Source organism: Aquarana catesbeiana, linkage group LG07 (genome assembly GCF_042186555.1).
Source record: "Aquarana catesbeiana isolate 2022-GZ linkage group LG07, ASM4218655v1, whole genome shotgun sequence".
In the NCBI taxonomy this organism is placed as follows: Eukaryota; Metazoa; Chordata; class Amphibia; order Anura; family Ranidae; genus Aquarana; species Aquarana catesbeiana.
Window position 1 is genome coordinate 185,581,769 of NC_133330.1, and position 20,736 is coordinate 185,602,504.

The window sequence follows — 20,736 nt, forward strand, 5'->3', positions numbered from 1 at the left end:
CAGTTTATGAATGGAGAGGAGCTGCTGTCTTCTCTCCATTCATTCTCAGTGCAGCTGAGGCTGCAGAGAAAGGGACTGGGGAATCTCTATCCTGTCTCTTTCTCTGTCTCAAGGGGGAGATATCAGAGGTCTGTTAAGACCCCTGATATCTCCCCAAAGCCCCCCAACAGGGCTGATTAAAAAAGAAAAAAAAAAAAAAAGAAAAAAAAAAATATATAAAGAATAAAAAAAATATTGTAAAAAAGAAAAAAAAACACACACACATACACCGTTCACCCCCTCCCCCCCCAAAAAAAAAAAAAGAAAGAAAGAAAGAAAATACTGTTAAAAAGAAACAAAAAAAAAAAAAAACACTGTCACGTGACATTAAAAAAAAGTATCGGTAATCGGTATCGGCGAGTACTTGAAAAAAAGTATCGGTACTTGTACTCGGTCCTAAAAAAGTGGTATCGGGACAACCCTAGTACAAACGTTGGTTTACTATAACTACACTTGCTTTTTCTTAACATTCTGCAATGTATATTCTGTATATTCCCTCCAATTTAAAAATCCTGCTCTCAAAGAAGTACAAACATTTTTTTTAGTTACCCTAGGTTCACTTTTACATGTTTTCTGCAGGCCATGTTTGTGTGGGCACGGCAGCCTATTTAAATAACTGAGCTACTGTGCCTGTGTTTCCTGTGCCACATTTTCAAAACTACCGCTGCAGGGAAATAGCATGGTCTTTTTGACCATGCAATTTACCTGTGGTTCCCGCACCCACAAATGCGTTGTGTGCTGAGATTCGCCATGATTTGGCTGTGGGCTGGTGAGATATTCTTCCTGCACCCACAGCCACATGCATAGGTGTGAACCTAGCCTTAAAGAATTATCATACTTTAGGACAAAGTAAACATATTCACCCTGCCTAGCCACCCAATCTTAACTACCCTATACCCTCCCCACTTTTTTCACAGCTACATACTTACCCAAATATCCTAGCTGCAACCTGCATAAGGATATAATTATATTTTTAGTTTTATTTTATTTATTTTGCATTTATATTGTCGTAGAAAATTGCAACGCTGATCAGGTATATTACAATAGTTTCCTCTATATCTATAGTTAGCTTTTAGTTTTGATTCATTTTATTTTTATTTTTGCCACTTGTATATTACTAAATGGTTATAATAATAACTGACAAGTTACTGTTCACAGCCATTCATAACAAGTGTGACTACACACCCTCACTGATGACATTGCCACAGGCACCACCACTGCTCCTCAGTGTGCCCTGTCTGTTTTTGATCCCACCCCTCTGTGTGCCTACAATCAGTTCCCTTTTAAAACCCACTGTCATCTGTGAGCCCAGGCAGCAGTGGAGAAGGCAACTGAGGACTGAGCATTTTTCTTCCTCCAAACACGACGAGTCTCACTCCTCAAGAAGGCACATGTACAGTCATGAAAATGAACATCTAAATGATTCAGAGAAGAATTGGGAGAAAGTGCTGTGGTCAGATGAGACCAAAATTTAGCTCTTTGGCATTAACTCAACTCACTGTGGTTGGAGGAAGAAAAATGCTGACTATGACCCTAAGAACACCATCCCTATAGACAAGTACAGAGGTGGAACCATGGTGTTTTGGGGCTGTTTTTCTGATAAAGGTACAGGCCAACTTTGCTGCATTGAGGGGCCAATGAACAGGAGGGCCATGTATTGTAAAATTTGGATGATAACCTTCTTCCCTCGGAACACTGAAGATGGGTCGTGTATGGGTCTTCCAGCATGACAATGACCCAAACACACTGCCAAGGCAACAAAGGAGTGGCTCAAGAAGAAGCACATTAAGGCCATGGAGTGGCCTAGTCAGTCTCCAGACCTTAATCCTTTAGAAAATTTATAGAGGGAGCTGAAACTTCGAGTTGTCAAGAGACAGCCAAGAAATCTTAAGGATTTAGAGAAGATCTGTAAAGAAGAGTGGATCAAAATCCCTCCTGAGATGTGTGCAAATCTGGTCACCAACTACAAGAAACGTCTTACCTCTGCGCTTGCCAACAAGGGTTTCTCCACCAAGTACTAAGTCATGTTTTGCTTGGGGATCAAATACTTATTTTACTCACTGAACTGCAACTTAATTTATAACACTTGGTTTATGTTTTTGGGGGATTTTTGGTTGATATTCTGTCTCTATCATTTAAAATACACCTATAAAAATTATAGCCCCCTCATTTCTTTGTAAGTGGCAAACTTACAAAATCTTCAGGGGTTCAAATAATTATTTTGCCCATTGTATATGCATATATATATATATATATATGCACAGCGCAGCCACCCTGTAGCAGTAAATGTGCTATGGGGCGAACGGCAAGCGGTTAAAAACTTTTTGGTGAAATTCAGTTTCAACCCAGGGTCTATCAATGCATGCAGGGATCTCTTGTACCACGGAATGTACAGTATGTAACATAGAGTGATCCTATCAACAAATTAGTCATTGTAAAAATTAGATGCAGTGAGCTCTTGCCTCTCATGGAAGGCTTTGCCTGCGGAATTTGGAAGCCTAGTTGGTGATAGACCAGCTGTGTCCTCATGTATTCTTTTTTTTTCTCTTGTTTCTCACTTTTACCTGTTGCCCTTTTCCTGCTTTCTTCCCATTTCTGTGTTTCCTGCTTGTTTCTCTCCTGCAGACCATTTGCCTTTTATTGCACTCATCTGACTCCTGATTTCTGACTGCATTTAGTCTGCCTAGACCCTGATAACTTCCTACTGCAGTAACTAAACTCACTTTCTCATAACCTTGGACCTGTTGGACTTTGTGGATCTGGCCAGTTAATGATGGCTTTAGACAACCCTCCTTGACTATATGTCTGTTTCTTTTTTACATCAATTCTGTTAGTCACTGCAAAAAATTTGAAATCCTAACTTGCCTGACCACTCCATGTTGCTAGCCTGCTTTTGCTAGGGATTGACTTCCTTTTTAAGAAAGACAATCTGGCACTTAAGTTTCTAGGGCACCCAAGTGCCAATGCATGTGTGTAAAGCATCTTCAAAAATGAGCATTAAAGTTGAACCATGGTGCTGCAGTGCCAATCTTGTTTTAGAGGATTAACTCACCACTGACAGCTGATGAGTCTTGGTTGTTAAGTGTATGTAGGTATAGGAGAACTTATGGACTTTGTAGGCACCAGAGTACACCATTGTTTATATAAAAAAAAACTTTTTTTTACAGTAATCATCGAATAATTTTACACACATTAATATTAAAAATTGCACTTGCTAACCAACTTGCAGCTACAGTCATATCAACTGTCACACCATATATTGCCCTTGTTGTAGACCATCTTGTAAATCTTGTAAATGTAAGAATAAAGTGGCCGGCTATATCCAGATGGGTTTGTTGTGTGCTGATAAAGCTTGTGTATGCTTGTCCAAACTCTACATGTTTCACACTGTTGCATTTGCTCAGGAGATTAAGCAGAGTCTCTGGGTAATGCAAAAATATATATTGTAAGTATAAAGGTTATATACTGTAAAAAAAACCACAGTCAACCAATAATACTATAGTTGGTGAAGGCCGGCAACCCCCCCGGCCATATGGGAGCCCGAATATGCATGGGCAGCAGATGTGTATATGGGGACGCGTTCATACGCGGCAACCCGCACACCCAAGTATCATGCATCATTGTAAGGCTGTGCTATTAAGCTAAAACCAATTGAAGGAGCAGAGCAGTAGAACATAGCCAGTCACTTCAGCAATTAACAGATCTAGATTATCTATGGCAACAAGAGGCCAACAGGTAAAGGTCTAGCCAGATCCATCCTAGAAAAAAACAGCAAAAAAATGGTATTGCCTATTTCTGGGAACCACACAAAGTAAGTGTAGTGATGCAAAATTCTCAGCTTCACACTACTGAAAAAGTAGGATATATACAGTATCTCACAAAAGTGAGTACACCCTTCACATTTTTGTAAATATTTTATTATATTTTTTCATGTGACAACACTGAAGAAATGACACTTTGCTACAATGTAAAGTAGTGAGTGTACAGCTTGTATAACAGTGTAAATTTGCTGTCCCCTCAAAATAACTCAACACACAGCCATTAATGTCCAAACCACTGGCAACAAAAGTGAGTACACCCCTAAGTGAAAATGTCCAAATTGGGCCCAAAGTGTCAATATTTTGTGTGGCCACCATTATTTTCCAGCACTGCCTTAACCCTCTTGGGCATGGAGCTCACCGGAGCTTCACAGGTTGCCACTGGAGTCCTCTTCCACTCCTCCATGACGACATCATGGAGCTGGTGAATGTTAGAGACCTTGCGCTCCTCCACCTTCTGTTTGAGGATGCCCCACAGATGCTCAATAGGGCAATAGGGTTTAAGGTCTGGAGACATGCTTGGCCAGTTCTTCACCTTTACAGCTTCTGTAGCAAGGCAGTGGTCATCTTGCAGGTGTGTTTGGGGTCGTTATCATGTTGGAATCCTGCCCTGCAGCCCAGTCTCTAAAGGGAGGGGATCATGCTTTGCTTCAGTTTGTCACAGCACATGTTGGCATTCATGGTTCCCTCAATGAACTGTAGCTCCCCAGTGCAGGCAGCACTCATGCAGCCCCAGACCATGACACTCCCACCACCATGCTTGACTGTAGGCAAGACATACTTGTCTTTGTACTCCTCACCTGGTTGACACTATCTGAACCAAATACATTTATTTTGGTCTCATCAGACCACAGGACATGGTTCCAGTAATCCATGTCCTTAGTCTGCTTGTTTTCAGCAAACTGTTTGCGGGCTTTCTTGTGCATCATCTTTAGAAGAGGCTTCCTTCTGGAACCACAGCCATGCAGACCAATTTGATGCAGTGTGCAGCGTATTTTCTAAATACTGACAGGATGACCCCCCATGTCGAACTCGTCAGATTATCGAACCCACGTCACTTCCTGTGATGTGGCATCAGCTGTTCTACAAATATGCACGCACTGCATCATCAACTATGTCCACGCTGACTTTGGTGCACTTGGTGCACTTAGTCCTGGGTCCCCTTAACGTGCTCCCCAAGTTTGGTGTCCCTGTCACTTATGGTCCGGGAGTAGTGCCATGCCAAGCTGACCAAGATTTCTAATAGACGCCAATGTTAAATGTTAAAAACCAGGAGCAGTGTCATGTCAAGCTTACCAAGATTTCCCATAGATGCCAATGTGCAGAGTGTCAGTGAGGAGAGTGAGGGGAGAGAAATCCCCAGCAGGAACTGACAGGGATGCTCTCCCTCTCAGGAGTGTCTGTGTTATTCCAGTGGCAGCCCGAGCAAGATGTGGGGCTGAGGGGCACCCGCTACAAGTACAAAAAGGGTGTTTTAATTGGGAGGCACAGTATAATGTTGGGGGGCCATGGCCCCCTCTGGCCCTGCCTAGTGATGCCACTACAAGTACCCCCACAGCAAGCAGTTTGCTATGGGGGTGCATGAGCCAAGTAGCAGCTCCCTGTGTCCATTCAGACACAGAGCCATGGCCCAGTCCCGCCCCCTCGCTCTCCTCATTGGCTCTGTTGTGGATTCATTCAAGCTTCTCTTTATAAGCAAATCATAGCTCTCTTGTATAATGCCAGGAAAGCGCGATTGTATATCTCCAAGTAACACAGACAGACGCTGGTATCACGTTGAGTTTAGCAAAATCCTCTCTAGCATGACCTGCTGCTTTTATTTATACTGTAAACATGAATAACAAAAGAAGGTGGTGGCTTCAGAATCAGCCAGACACTTGTATTCTTTCAAAAGAACCAATCACACACATGTATATATTCAAATAGAATTCCAGTAGTGATGTGTGCAGACAGTCATGTGCAGAGTCATGCAGCTAGCTTCCCTGTGAGACACAAAGTGTCTCACAATTTGAACACTACTTCCAGGGCTCTGAACACAATCGCGTGCACATTTCCACCGCTACCAATTTCGTGAGCCATACTCTATCATGGCTCAGTGGGCCATCATTTTTATATGGTAAGGCTATGGTTCCCATGTACGCAGATCTGTTTGCTAGGAGCATTAATGCAATCGCCATGAGGTGGCCAGTCTCCTGGTGAGGCATAAACGAACATCCCTAAAAGAGTAAACAGATCTGCCGTGTCCATGGTCTTCCACCAACATCTGTATGTGCCAATACGCTCGCATGAGCGTATTACAGCAAAACTGACACTGGCGGGACATCTGACAACATACATTAATAAAAATTTCCACAACAGTCCCTCCTCTTTGTCAAAATAAAAAATCCCCAGCTTCCCAAACACTTAAAAGGATTCCAACCTTCACTAGCTATAGCTCTGGCTTTGCCTTGCAGGGATCTAAACTTATCCATATGGGCCTGAACTTTGACACTAGTATCCCCGATCCAGGTACAACAATCTTTACCTATGAATTCACAGAAACCCACCTTGGATGCCAACAGATAATCATGGGCCATCTTTTAACCTCACTGGCGGTATGATTATTTCAGATTTTTGATGTCCAAGCGGTACAATGTTTTGCATGGAAATTTGGCATTTTATATTGTAGGCCTGTAATTCTTAGGAATAACACACTTAAATCTGTCCAAACAAGAGTCTAGTAGACATCCCAGGTATGATACAGTTTGAAACATTAAATCATAAATTATAATATAATAAATAACTATAAATAATTATAACAAATAATAATATAATAATAATAATAATATTGAAAAATATTCAATAATGTAATCAAATCAAAAACACTGAAATTTGCTCAGTTGCAGAATTGTTGCTGTCATTACTTTCAGTGTTTGATGACAGATTTCCCCACAAATCACTATCACTCAATTCTGCAAGTGATTCTAATTTATCATCGCTGTTTTCTAGCTGGTCTAAAACTGCTTTTGATGTAAAGGGACACTTTTTGGTTGCTATGGACAATCTCCAGTTTCCAGACAGAAAAAAATGAATTTATAATATAAAACTGCATGGAGGGCACTGGACAAATCACTAGGGACAAAAGGGATGTGAAATGATTTGATACAGTAATGTAATCTGTAAGATTACAGTGTACTGTATGTGTAATGTGTTTTTTACTTTTTGAATTTGGCACCATGCTCCGTCCCCGTGCATCACAACGCTCACAGGGAACGGAGCTCGGCACTGTGATAGATCCAGCGGAGGACACGACTCGCACACACAGCGGGGAGACATCGCAGGATCCTGGGGACAAGGTAAGTAACTTTGCCTGAATGCTGCAATGCGATCCCGAGTGTGGCTCGGGGGTTACCGCTTTTGGTACTGAAAATTCACCCCGAACCGCACTCGGGAATACCGCTGAAGAAGTTAATAGAAGGGTCTTGATCTGCCGTTGTTTCTTTGGGATCTTCCTTGCAGCTTCAACAGTTACATTGAACATCCCATCCACACTGGATGAGAAATTGTTCAATCGTTTCATAAGCTCAAGCCCCCACCCTGTACAAGCAGGAAACCATGCCCAGACCTGGTCGGGGTTGGTGAACAATTCCCTTATAGCTGTTCCTGCCATTCTTACCTTCCCTTACACCATTAGATCCTCACGATCGGCCGCAACATAAGATGCTGGGACGAGTTTCACGAGTTAGGGGGAATTACCTTGTAAGCTGTAGACCCGCATGAGTACCAAACTAAAGTTGAAGCACAATTGTGTGGCAAGAACCAGAGCTATTGTTAAAACTATAACTCATTTTACCCTCTAGAAATGTATCGTTAAGTTCTATTGACAAGTGTCTGTTTGGAGTTTTTTACTTGTTATTTTCAAAATTCCTAATACCAATATGAACATCATATAAAGCATGTACCGCTGTCATCGCTGGGGTACTAAAGCTCGGTGGAGATTTATTGCAGACCCAGCAACTGGTCCTGTTCACTTTCTTAGCTAGTTGGAGAATACACTAAGCTAAAAATATAAATAAACAAAGATACTCCTCATCCTTTGGTGTAGTTGAGCAGCTTCTTGCAGTGGCTGGCGTGGATCCAGTTGTCTCGTCCATCAAGCTTCTTTACAATGACCCAGTCACCTGGTTGAAAAATATGAAATCCGGTTATTGTGTCAGGGTCCAGGAGTGACTCATGAACCCTGTGGTGGATCTTTTGAAGTTCACGTTACAGTGACTGCACCTACCCCATGAGCTGAGAATGTAGGTGACAGCTGCTGAGGAAAGTACAACCCTGTTTTTGGTTGACCTCCAAACAAACCTCATATGGCGATAATCCAGTAATGTGGAAACTCAATGATCTGGGGTGTAATACCTGGAACCATTGACAAAAAGGTTCTTAGTATCTGGGATGGCAGTCTCCTTCACCAGACTGTTGTTTGCTGATTCAAATTCAATCAAAGAAAGACAGTCGTGGAACATGTCATCCTACTAGGTGACAAACTTGGTTAAAATTAGAGTGGTTAGGGGTAGCAGGATGTGAGGACGTGAGGACGTGTTCTTGTTGAGGGCAGGGCCTGACCATGGTGCTAAAAGGGAGCGTGAAAGGGTGATCAGAGAAGAGCTGTGGGAGACCCGTGGTGAGAGAGGGTGCCGCGTCCCCACCCCTGACAGCCCTGATCCTCATTGATCAATACTGACCACTCATGCTGGATACCGGTGCACGGTGAAGCTGATAAGCTACACCAGCGGGAAATCATGCATGCTGGGTGATTGAAGTCCCCCTGTCATCCCCTGCAAGATGGTACTGACTGGACGGGAATGAGGGAGCCGTGCTGGGGGGGTCAAGTGAAAGGGAGACCCAGCGGACATTTTCTCCTTTTTCAGAGATCTTTTACGACATCACTGGAACTGAGAGTGTGAGGAGAGCAGAGTGGAGCAGTGACCGGAGACGCTGCGGCTCATGTTAGCTGGAGGAGTAGTAGCTTGGGGAGAGAAAGTGTGGAGCCATAGGAACTGAGCACTAAGCAACACCAGAGCCCGCCTGCCTGCCAGTGAAAAAGAGAGAGTAGGAGAGAGCAGTGAGTGCGGTGACAGGCATGAAGCCGGAGCAGAGATGGGGGAATCCCTGAGTCTCAGGTGATAAGGCAACACGAGTATACACAGCCCCTCTCCTCTAAAGTTTATCTGCTGGCGACACTGCTTTTTGCTTTCTGCTTTCTGTTTTCTCCCTTCATTCCTCCCTTAAACTCTCTATCCCTCTCCCTGAAGAGTTTTTGAGGGGGGAGAGGGGAAGAGAAGCAGAAGTACCCCATAGGTGCCTAGATCTCGGCAAGCCGGAATTAAAGAAACAAACGGAGAAGAAGGGGTGATTGTTAACTGACATCTAAAGTGACAAATTTAACACTTAGTCTATAATGAACTGCCTATGATACAGTTTATGAATTGCCAGGAAATTGTTTATACAGTGCCTTGCAAAAGTATTCACCCCCTTGGCATTTTTCGTGTTTTGTTACCTCACAACCTGGAATTATCATGGATTGTTTGAGATTTGCATCATTTAATTTACAAAACATGCCCACAACTTTGAAGATTTTTTTTTTATTGTGAAGCAAACAACAAATAGGAAAAAAGTCAATATGCATAACTATTAACCCCCTAAAGTCAATACTTTGTAGAGCCACCTTTTGCGGCTATCACAGCTCCAATTGCTTTGGACAAGCCTCTATGAGCTTGCCACATCTTACCACTGGGATGTTTGCCCATTCCTCCTTGCAAAACTGCTCCAGCTCCTTCAAGTTGGATGGTTTGTGCTTGTGAACAGCAATCTTTGTCTGACCACAGATTTTCTATTGGATTGAGGTCTGGGCTATGACTAGGCCATTCCAACACATTTACGTTTCCCCTTAAAAAAACTCAAGTGTTTAGCAGTGTGTTTGGGGTCATTGTCCTGCTGGAAGGTGAACCTCCGTCCTAGCGTCAAATCACGCACAGAGTGGTACAGGTTTTGCTCAAGAATATCCCTGTATTTAGCACCATCCATCTTTCCCTCAACCCTGACCAGTTTCCCAGTCCCAACTGCTGAAAAACATCCCCACAGCATGATGCTGCTACCACCATGTTTCACTGTGGGGATGGTGTTCTTTGGGTGATGTGATGTGTTGGGTTTGCACCAGACATAGCGTTTTCTTTGATGGCCAAAAAGTTACATTTTAGTTTCATCGGACCAGAGCACCTTCCTCCATACATTTTGTGAGTCTCCCACATGCCTTTTCGCAAACTCAAAACGTGCCATTTGTTTTTTGCTGAAAACGGCTGTACGGCTTATTGTCGTCCTATGTACAGATACTCCAGTCTCTGCTCTGGAACTCTGCAGCTCCTCCAGGGTTACCTTAGGTCTCTGTGCTGCCTCTCTGATTAATGCCCTCCTTGTCCGTTCCATGAGTTTTGGTGTTCAGCCGTCTCTTGGCAGGTTTGCTGTAGTACCATGTTCTTTCCATTTGGTTATGATAGATTTGATGGTGCTCCTAGGGATCATCAAAGATTTGGATATTTATTTATAACCTAACCCTGACTTGTACTTCTCAACAACATTGTCCACACAGATGGACATCATTTCGCTAATTATGTGACTTCTGAAGGTAATTGGTTGCACCAGAGCTTTTTATGGGCTTCATAACAAAGAGGGTGAATACATACGCACATGCCAATTATTAGTTTTTTATTTCTGAAAAATAGTTTTATGTATATATTTTTCTAATTTTACTTCACCAACTTTTGTGTTCTGATCCATCACATATAATTCAGATTAAAAAACATTGAACTAAAGGCTGTAATGTAACAAAGTAGGTAAAAAGCCAAGGGGGTGAATACTTTTGCAAGGCACTGTAAACTGCCTATGAAACAGCATATAAACTGCTTTTGAAACTGTGTATGAATTGCCTTTGAAACAGTTTATAAAGTGCCAAAGAAGCTGAATTGCCTCTGAAATACTTATGAAATACCTATGAAATTGTTCACAAACTGCTTATGAAATGGTTTATGAAATGTCTATGATTGGTTAGGGGAATGGTATTAACCGAATAGTTTTATACACTTCCTATTGACTGTGCCATAGGTTCATTTGAAGCAATATATGAACTGCTTATGACACTGCGAAAGAAATGCCTATGGAATAGGGTATAAAAAGTTTATAAAAATTGGTGCCACTGGTTTTTGCTGTGTTTCTTCTTTTGTCCACCCTTCATCTTCTCATTTAACCCCTCTACTCCCCTCACCTAAGTTTTTGGAGGGGGGAAAGGAGAGGCAGAGGCATCCTATAAGCGCTTATTCCTTTTTTGAGAGGCTAGAAAGAAGGAAGTAAGCGGAGAAGGGGAGAGTGACAACCTACACCTAAAGTGATAAACTTAATGCCTTACTCAAGAGTAAACTGCCTATGAAACAGCTTTGATCTGTCAGAAAATGCCTATGATCTGCTTTTGAAACTGCCTTTAAATTGCCTAGGAAAGTAGTATATGAACTGCATAGGAAACTGTTGAATTCTGTATGAAAACAGCGTAAGTATTCAGTAGGAAATTGCACAGGATTGGCAGATGAAACAATATACAAATTTTGTTTGAAATTGCTCATAAACTGCCTATGAAACTGCTTATGAACCATTCATGAAACCGCTCTGGAACTGTCCATGAAACTGTTGATGATCTGTCTATGAACTGCATATGAACTGTCCAGGATTGGTCAGGGATAAGGTATTTTCTGAATAGTCCTATATACTCCTTATTGAATTGTATTAACAGTGGCTTTATATATGTCGTGGTAATATTTGAACAGCTTATGAAGCAGTTTATGAACCTTATATGAAACTATGTATAAACTGCGGATGAAACAGCAGATGAAATACCCATGAAGTTGCTTATGAACTGTATATGAAATTGGGTATGAACTGCCTATGAACTACCTAAGAAGGGTCTAGAGTAAAGGTATTCTCAGAATAGCACTATATACCCCCTATCAATCTGCATTATAAGCGACTAATTGACTAAAAAAGAGTTGGTTGTAAAGAATGGCTCTATAAATCACTATTTGGACGGCTTTGAAATTCACACAGAAAGTGACCCGGAAATATGTATAGAACCACCCAGTGGTCACATAGCAGAACTCTGGGATATAATTGGATGAAAAGCCCAGGAAGAATTAAATCATTCAACCATGTGACTGGCTCGAACACTGAGCACATGACCCGGGAGGTGAGTCACATGACCGGGATCAACCAAACCTGGAGGCAAGTGATGAAAAGAAATAGAATGGTCTCAAGGGAGATCAATCATAAAGGGAACATTAAATAAATGTATATTACTGATGGACCTGACTAAATAGTTCCGAAAGCCGGCCGTGGGAAAAGATAGGGAGGACTTCCCGGATCATGAGGCCAATCCCGGGAATGGATGGCTCCGCAAGCTAAGTGGAAGAGCGTCTAACCGGAAGTGTTCTGATCGACCTGGTCACATGTCCAACCAAACACAGATCACATGACAGGTCGACCAAAACAAAAACAATGACATGGCAGAGGGATACAAAAGACTCACAGCCTCAATATAGAGCCATGACGCCGATGGACCACAAATGCATGTAGACAATGGAACACAGTATAAAGATGGTATGGTAAAGGGTGAAAATGAAAATGTAAAAATAAATAAAAATATGATACAATACATGATATATTAACCGGACAAGGCAATACCTAAGTATGATAATATAAATTAATATGTGAACATTCATAAAGAAACAAAAATGTTAAACAGAGATGGACGGACAAAGAAAAATTCAAAAGGATTGAACTTAAGATTGATTGATAAATGAGTTGATATCCCACTCCACATTCAAGCCAGTAGGATCTGAACTCATATATCCAATATGTCTCAAGGAGGGAGACCCCACGTAAATGGGACTCCCCCATCCAGTGGGGGACAAACTTGTCAATGATCTAAAACAGGGTCCCCTTAGGATCCTTATTGTGGAACTGCAAATAATGACGGGGTACGCTATGTTTACTCTTCCCACTTTTTATGCCGGCCACGTGTTCGTTCACGTGTGTTTAGAATGTCCTGATGGTACAGCCCACATACTGCTTTTTGCAGGGGCAGGTGAGTAGGTAAACAATGAATTTTGTTGCACAGGTGGTAAAGTGTCTCATAGAATAAATACCTTCAGTGGTTGTTGAAACAAAAGTGTCTGTTTTGCGTTTCCCTCCAATGTTATGGAGGCACACATTGCACTTTCTGCATGGGTAGTAACCCTTACACTGCTGGAAAAAAAGAGACTGTTTTGGGGGGGTCGATCCCATTCAGTGCAATTTGCCCCTGCATTGATCATGCTCCCCTGAATATCACACCAGCCTGTTCCAGAAGAACGGGGCCCAACAGTCTGTCATTGCGAAGGACTTTCCAATGCTTCCTGAAAATTTCTCTAACGTGCCTAGATTGGGTAGAGTAGGTAGTGAAAAAATCTGAATTTGTGATCTGTAACAACCTTAGGCTGTTCCATGAGGGTGGAGCTTCTATCAATCTGAAGAGCTCTATTTATCTCCACATCTAAGTCAGCAATGCTATAACCTTTTTCTATAAACCTTTCTTTAAGGACCGGAGACTGCAGAAGAAAATCCTGGGTTCTCGTACAATTCTGGCGCAAACTCAAAAACTGGCTACGAGGAATGGATTTGAGCCACTGTGTCTGATGGCAGCTGTAAACCGGAATATATCCATTGCGGTCTGTAGGTTTAAAGTAGGTCTTGAACTCTAGTTGGTCAACAACCATAATTTCAAGGTCTAGAAAATGGATGGAGGTTAGACTGGCCTCATAGCTAAGAATGATACCTCGGTCATTACAGTTAAGTGTGGTCATAAAAGCATCCAGAGATTCCCGGTTGCCCCTCCATAGGAGGAGGATGTCGTCAATGTACCTAGCCCAGAGAACCAATTCGGATCTCTGGGAGACATAGACAACATCCTCCTCCCACTGGGCCATGAAAAGGTTCACCAAACTTGGGGTGAACTTTGCCCCATGGCCATCCCTTTTATCTGTAAATAAAATTGGTTTTGAAACCAAAAATAATTATGCCTTGTGGCAAACATAAGAAGCTGCATAATGAAATTGCGCTGGACAAAAGGGAGGGTGGTCTGCTTGGACAGAAAGTTTTCCACTGTGGAGAAGCTCAAAGAGTGGGGTATGCACGTGTAGAGTCATCTGCTGTAACCATGATCATCCCCTCTTCAAAGACAACAGACTCAAGGAGTTTAATGGTATCTCTGGTGTTCTTGAGATAGGAGGGAATGGAGCGAACAATGGGTTGGAGATAAAAGTCCACATACTTCCCAATGAGCGAAGTGACCGAGTCAATCCCGATGACTATGGGTCGGCCAGGGGGATTGACTGGGTCCTTGTGGACCTTGGGGAGATAATAGATGGTGGGAATATGAGGGACAAGAAGAACAAAGATACTTCTTATCTAGAATCCCTAGTGCAAAACCCTCATCTATCAATTGGATAGGGATGAGCCGAACACCCCCCGGTTCGGTTCGCAGCAGAACCTGCGAACGGACTGAAAGTTTGCGCAAACTTCAGAACCCCATTAAAGTCTATGGGACTCGAACGTTCGAAATCAAAAGTGCTAATTTTAAAGGCTAATATGCAAGTTATTGTCCTAAAAAGGGTTTGGGGACCCGGGTCCTGCCCCAGGGTAGTATCAAGTATCATGTATCAATGCAAATGAGAGAAGTGATTTTAATGATGCTTAAAGTGAAAAAAAAGTGAAATATTCCTTTAAATATCATACCTGGGGGGTGTCTATAGTATGCCTGTAAAGTGGCGCGTGTTTCCCTTGCTTAGAACAGTCCCTGCACAAAATTACATTTTTAAAGGAATAAAAGTCATTCAAAACTGCTTGCGGCTTTAATGAAATGTCGGGTCCTGGCAATATGGATGAAAATCAGTGACACAAATGGCATGGGTACCCCCCACCCCCCAGTCCATTACCAGGCCCTTTGGGTCTTGTATGGATATTAAGGGGAACCCCACACCTAAATTAAAAAAAGGAAAGGTGTGGGGCCCCCAGGCCCTATATACTCTGAACAGCAGTATACAGGCGGTGCAAACAAGACAGGGACTGTAGGTTTGTTGTTAAGTAGAATCTGTTTGTAATTTTGAACTGGTACATTTTTAAAGTATAGCTCCAGCCAAAAAATCTATTTTTAAGCTTTTTGGAAAACATAGGGAAGGGTTATCACCCCTGTAATATTTGTTTTGCTGTCTGTGCACCTCTTCAGAAGATTTCACCTCACTTTCTGTCCCAATGACAAAAGTTTTTTGAAAATTTGGGGTTTTTAGTGAAACAAGGATTGGTGATAAAGCATCAGTGAAGAGGAGACACGTTTTTCCCATATTAACTCTTACAGGAGAGAATTTCCCTTCCTAGGGGTAGATTTCATCTCACTTCCTGTTGTCTCCTTCCGTTTGCAAGTAGGAGTCATTTGTAAGTTGGATGTTTGAAAGTAGGGCCCTGCCCTATATACTCTGCAGAAATTTGGGCCTTAGGTTTTGGTGTTGCCACAACACTGTAAGCCCTCACAGTTACTCTTGGTGGGCGCAGGAATGGGCCCTGCTGTGAAATATTAGATGAAGAATTGTAATTACATGTCCCTGTTGAACAGGGGCAGAAAAATTGGGCCTTAGGCACTGGTGCCACAACACTGCAACCCCTCACAGATGCTATAGTTGGAGCGCAGGAATGAGTCCTGCTGCAAAGTATTGCATCAAAAATTGTAATTACACGCCCCTGTTAAACAGGGGCTGCAAAATGGGGCCTTGGGCACTGGTGCTGGTGCCACAACACTGCAACCCCTCACAGATGCTGTAGTTGGAGCACAGGAATGAGCCCTGCTGCAAAGTATTGCATCAAAAATTGTAATTACACGCCCCTGTTAAACAGGGGCTGAAAAATGGGGCCTTGGGCACTGATGCTGGTGCCACAACACTGCAACCCCTCACAGATGCTATAGTTGGAGTGCAGGAATGAGCCCTGCTGCAAAGTATTGCATCAAAAATTGTAATTACACGCCCCTGTTAAACAGGGGCTGAAAAATGGGGCCTTGGGCACTGGTGCTGGTGCCACAACACTGCAAAACCTCACAGATGCTGTAGTTGGAGCGCAGGAATGAGCCCTGGTGCAAAGTATTGCATCAAAAATTGTAATTACACGCCCCTGTTAAACAGGGGCTGAAAAATAGGGCCTTGGGCACTGATGCTGGTGCCACAACACTGCAACCCCTCACAGATGCTCTAGTTGGAGCGCAGGAATGAGCCCTGCTGCAAAGTATTGCAACAAAAATTGTAATTACATGCCCCTGTTAGGGGCAGATAAATTGGGCCTTGGACACTGGTGGCGGTGCCCAGAACCAAAAATGTTCTTACAAGCTATCAGCATGAAAATTGAGGAGGAAGAGGATTGTGACTCAGCATAACAGGATAGTCACTCAGCATCGGCATAGGCAGTCTTGAAGGGATCTCACATTAAAAAAATACCAATCGGTTACATCAGCATCAGGTGCTTGGTAGCTGGTGAACCAAGACTGATTCATTTTTATGAAGGTCAGCCGATCGACCGATTCGGTGGACAGGCGCACCCTGTGATCAGTTACAAAGACTCCAGCAGCACTGAATGTGTGTTCCGAAAGAACGCTGGATGCAGGACAGGCCAGTAGCTCAATTGCATACTGTGCAAGCTCTGGCCAGTGATCCATCCTCAAGACCCAGTAACCCAGAGGATTTTCAGTGGGAAAGGTGTCCAAGTCTGATCTTGCCCCTAGGTAATCCTGCACCATGTGAATCAGATGCTGGCAATAGTTGCTGGAACTGATCAGACCTTGGGGCTGCGGACTAAAAAATCGTCTGAACGCATCGGTCAGACGGCCACCTTCTCCACCGCTTCTTCTGTGACTGACCGAAGCCTCAGCAACACGTTGTCCAGGAGGACAAGGAAATTGTAACCTCACAGGCTCTGGAAACGCATTGCACAAACCTTTCTGCAAGGCCTCCCGAAGATGTTTCATCCTCTGCTCCCTCTGCGATGGCAAGATAATGTCCGCAGCCTTACCCTCCTAACATGGAACAAGGAGGGTTGCCAGCCAGTAATCATCCCTCCCTTGATACCATGAATACGAGGTTCCTTCTGCAGGCTTTGCAGAATCAGGGAGGCCATGCAGCGTAGGTTTGCTGAGGCATTCGGTCCAGAGTCCTCTGGGTCACTAAGGATGACATGATCCGCAGCCACCTCCTCCCAGCCACGTAGAAGTCCATGGGTTTCTTCGGACTGTAAATGATCCCTTGAAGACTGCTGCTGATGCTGAGTGACAGGTTCCACCTCCATGCTGACACAATCCTCCTCGTCCTCTTCCTGTGTGATCGTCGGGCAGGCAGGCAGGAACACTGTCTGGATAAAGGGGGCCTTGAGAGGTAAGGAAGTCCTCCTCTTCCTCCCTCTGTTCTGCCTCAAGTGCCCTGTCCATTATTCCACGCAGTGTGTGCTCCAACATGTGGACAAGAGGGACAGTGTCACTGATGCATGCACTGTCACTGCTCACCATCCTCGTGGCCTCCTCAAATTGTGACAGGACAGTGCATGCATCCCTGATCATAGCCCACTGTCGTGGGGAAAAAAACAAGCTCCCCTGACCCTGTCCTGATGTCATAGTCACATAGGTACTCATTGATGGCCCTCTGCTGTGTGTGCAGCTGCTGCAGCATGGCCAGTAGGGATGAGCTTCGAGTTCGAGTCGAACTCATGTTCGACTCGAACATTGGCTGTTCGCAAGTTCGCCGAACAGCGAACAATTTGGGGTGTTCGTGGCAAATTCGAATGCCGCGGAACACCCTTTAAAAGTCTATGGGAGAAATCAAAAGTGCTAATTTTAAAGGCTAATATGCAAGTTATTGTCATAAAAAGTGTTTGGGGACCCAGGTCCTGCCCCAGGGGACATGGATCAATGCAAAAAAAAGTTTTAAAAACTGCCGTTTTTTCAGGAGCAGTGATTTTAATAATGCTGAAAGTCAAACAATAAAAGTGTAATATCCCTTTAAATTTCGTACCTAGGGGGTGTCTATAGTATGCCTGTAAAGGGGCACATGTTTCCTGTGTTTAGAACAGTCTGACAGCAAAATGACATTTTGAAGGAAAAAACTCATTTAAAACTACCCGCGGCTATTGCATTGCCGACAATACACATAGAAGTTCATTGATAAAAACGGCATGGGAATTCCCCAAAGGGGAACCCCGAACCAAAATTTAAAAAAAAAAATGACGTGGGAGTCCCCCTAAATTCCTTACCAGGCCCTTCAGGTCTGGTATGGATTTTAAGGGGAACCCCGCGCCAAAAAAACCCAAAAAAAACGGCGTGGGGTCCCCCCAAAAATCCATACCAGACCCTTATCTGAGCACGCAACCTGGCAGGCCGCAGGAAAAGAGGGGGGGGACGAGAGTGCGCCCCCCCTGAACCGTACCAGGCCACATGCCCTCAACATTGGGAGGGTGCTTTGGGGTAGCCCCCCAAAACACCTTGTCCCCATGTTGATGAGGACAAGGGCCTCATCCCCACAACCCTGGCCGGTGGTTGTGGGGGTCTGCGGGCGGGGGGCTTATCGGAATCTGGAAGTCCCCTTTAACAAGGGGACCCCCAGATCCCGCCCCCCCCTGTGTGAAATGGTAAGGGGGTACTTACCCCTACCATTTCACTAAAAAACTGTCAAAAATGTTAAAAATGACAAGAGACAGTTTTTGACAATTCCTTTATTTAAATACTTCTTCTTTCTTCTTTCTTCTATCTTCCTTCATCTCCTTCTTCTTCTGGTTCTTCTGGCTCTTCTGGCTCTTCTGGTTCTTCCTCCGGCGTTCTCGTCCAGCATCTCCTCCGCAGCGTCTTCTATCTTCTTCTCCTCGGGCCGCTCCGCACCCATGGCATGGGGGGGAGGCTCCCGCTCTTCTCTTCTTCTTTTCTTCTCTTCTTCTCTTCTTCATTTTCTTCTCCGGGCCGCTCCGCACCCATGCTGGCATGGAGGGAGGCTCCCGCTGTGTGACGGCGCTCCTCGTCTGAAGTTCTTAAATAACGGGGGGCGGGGCCACCCGGTGACCCCACCCCCCTCTGACGCACGGTGACTTGACGGGACTTCCCTGTGACGTCACGGGGAATGCCACAGGGAAGTCCCATCATGTCCCGTGCGTCAGAGGGGGGCGGGGTCACCGGGTGGCCCCGCCCCCCGTTATTTAAGAACTGTCAGACGAGGAGCGCCGTCACACAGCGGGAGCCTCCCTCCATGCCAGCATGGATGCGGAGCGGCCCGGAGAAGAAAATGAAGAAGAGAAGAAGAGAAGAAGAGAAGAAAAGAAGAAGAGAAGAGCGGGAGCCTCCCCCCATGCCATGGGTGCGGAGCGGCCCGAGGAGAAGAAGATAGAAGACGCTGCGGAGGAGATGCTGGACGAGAACGCCGGAGGAAGAACCAGAAGAGCCAGAAGAACCAGAAGAAGAAGGAGATGAAGGAAGATAGAAGAAAGAAGAAAGAAGAAGTATTTAAATAAAGGAATTGTCAAAAACTGTCTCTTGTCATTTTTAACATTTTTGACAGTTTTTTAGTGAAATGGTAGGGGTAAGTACCCCCTTACCATTTCACACAGGGGGGGGCCGGGATCTGGGGGTCCCCTTGTTAAAGGGGGCTTCCAGATTCCGATAAGCCCCCCGCCCGCAGACCCCCACAACCACCGGCCAGGGTTGTGGGGATGAGGCCCTTGTCCTCATCAACATGGGGACAAGGTGTTTTGGGGGGCTACCCCAAAGCACCCTCCCAATGTTGAGGGCATGTGGCCTGGTACGGTTCAGGAGGGGGGGGCCGCACTCTCGTCCCCACCCTCTTTTCCTGCGGCCTGCCAGGTTGCGTGCTCGGATAAGGGTCTGGTATGGATTTTTGGGGGGACCCCACGCCGTTTTTTTTTTTTTTTGGCGCGGGGTTCCCCTTAAAATCCATACCAGACCTGAAGGGTCTGGTATGGAATTTAGGGGGAACCCCACATCATTTTTTTTTTTAAATTTTGGCCGGGGTTCCCCTTAATATCCATATCAGACATGAAGGGCCTGGTATGGAATTTAGGGGGACTCCCACGTCATTTTTTTTTTTTAATTTTGGTTCGGGGTTCCCCTTTGGGGAATTCCCATGCCGTTTTTATCAATGAACTTCTATTTGTATTGTCGGCAATGCAATAGCCGTGGGTAGTTTTAAATGAGTTTTTTCCTTCAAAATGTCATTTTGCTGTAAGACTGTTCTAAACACAGGAAACATGCGCCCCTTTACAGGCATACTATAGACACCCCCCAGGTACGAAATTTAAAGGGATATTACACTTTTATTGTTTGACTTTAAGCATTATTAAAATCACTGCTCCTGAAAAAACGGCCGTTTTTAAAACTTTTTTTTGCATTGATCCATGTCCCCTGGGGCAGGACCCGGTCCCCAAACACTTTTTATGACAATAACTTGCATATTAGCCTTTAAAATTAGCACTTTTGATTATTCATGTTCGTGTCCCATAGACTTTAACGGTGTTCGCGTGTTCGAACGAACTTTTTTCCTGTTCGCATGTTCTGGTGCGAACCGAACAGGGGGGTGTTCGGCTCATCCCTAATGGCCAGTATTGAGTTCCACCTGGTGGGCATGTCACAAATTAGACAGTTCTTGTGCAGGTTAAATTCCTTTTGGAGGTCAGCCAGCCGAGCACTGGCATTATATGACCTGTGGAAAAGCACACAGACTTTCCTGGCCTGCCT

General features: G+C 44.3%; 1 protein-coding gene across 3 annotated transcripts in view; it reads right to left on the minus strand.

The window, feature by feature from the left end:
- LOC141103379 (potassium channel subfamily T member 2) overlaps positions 1–20,736 on the minus strand; it is a 2,416,326-nt gene that overhangs the window by 1,267,513 nt on the left and 1,128,077 nt on the right. The window lies entirely within an intron of this gene.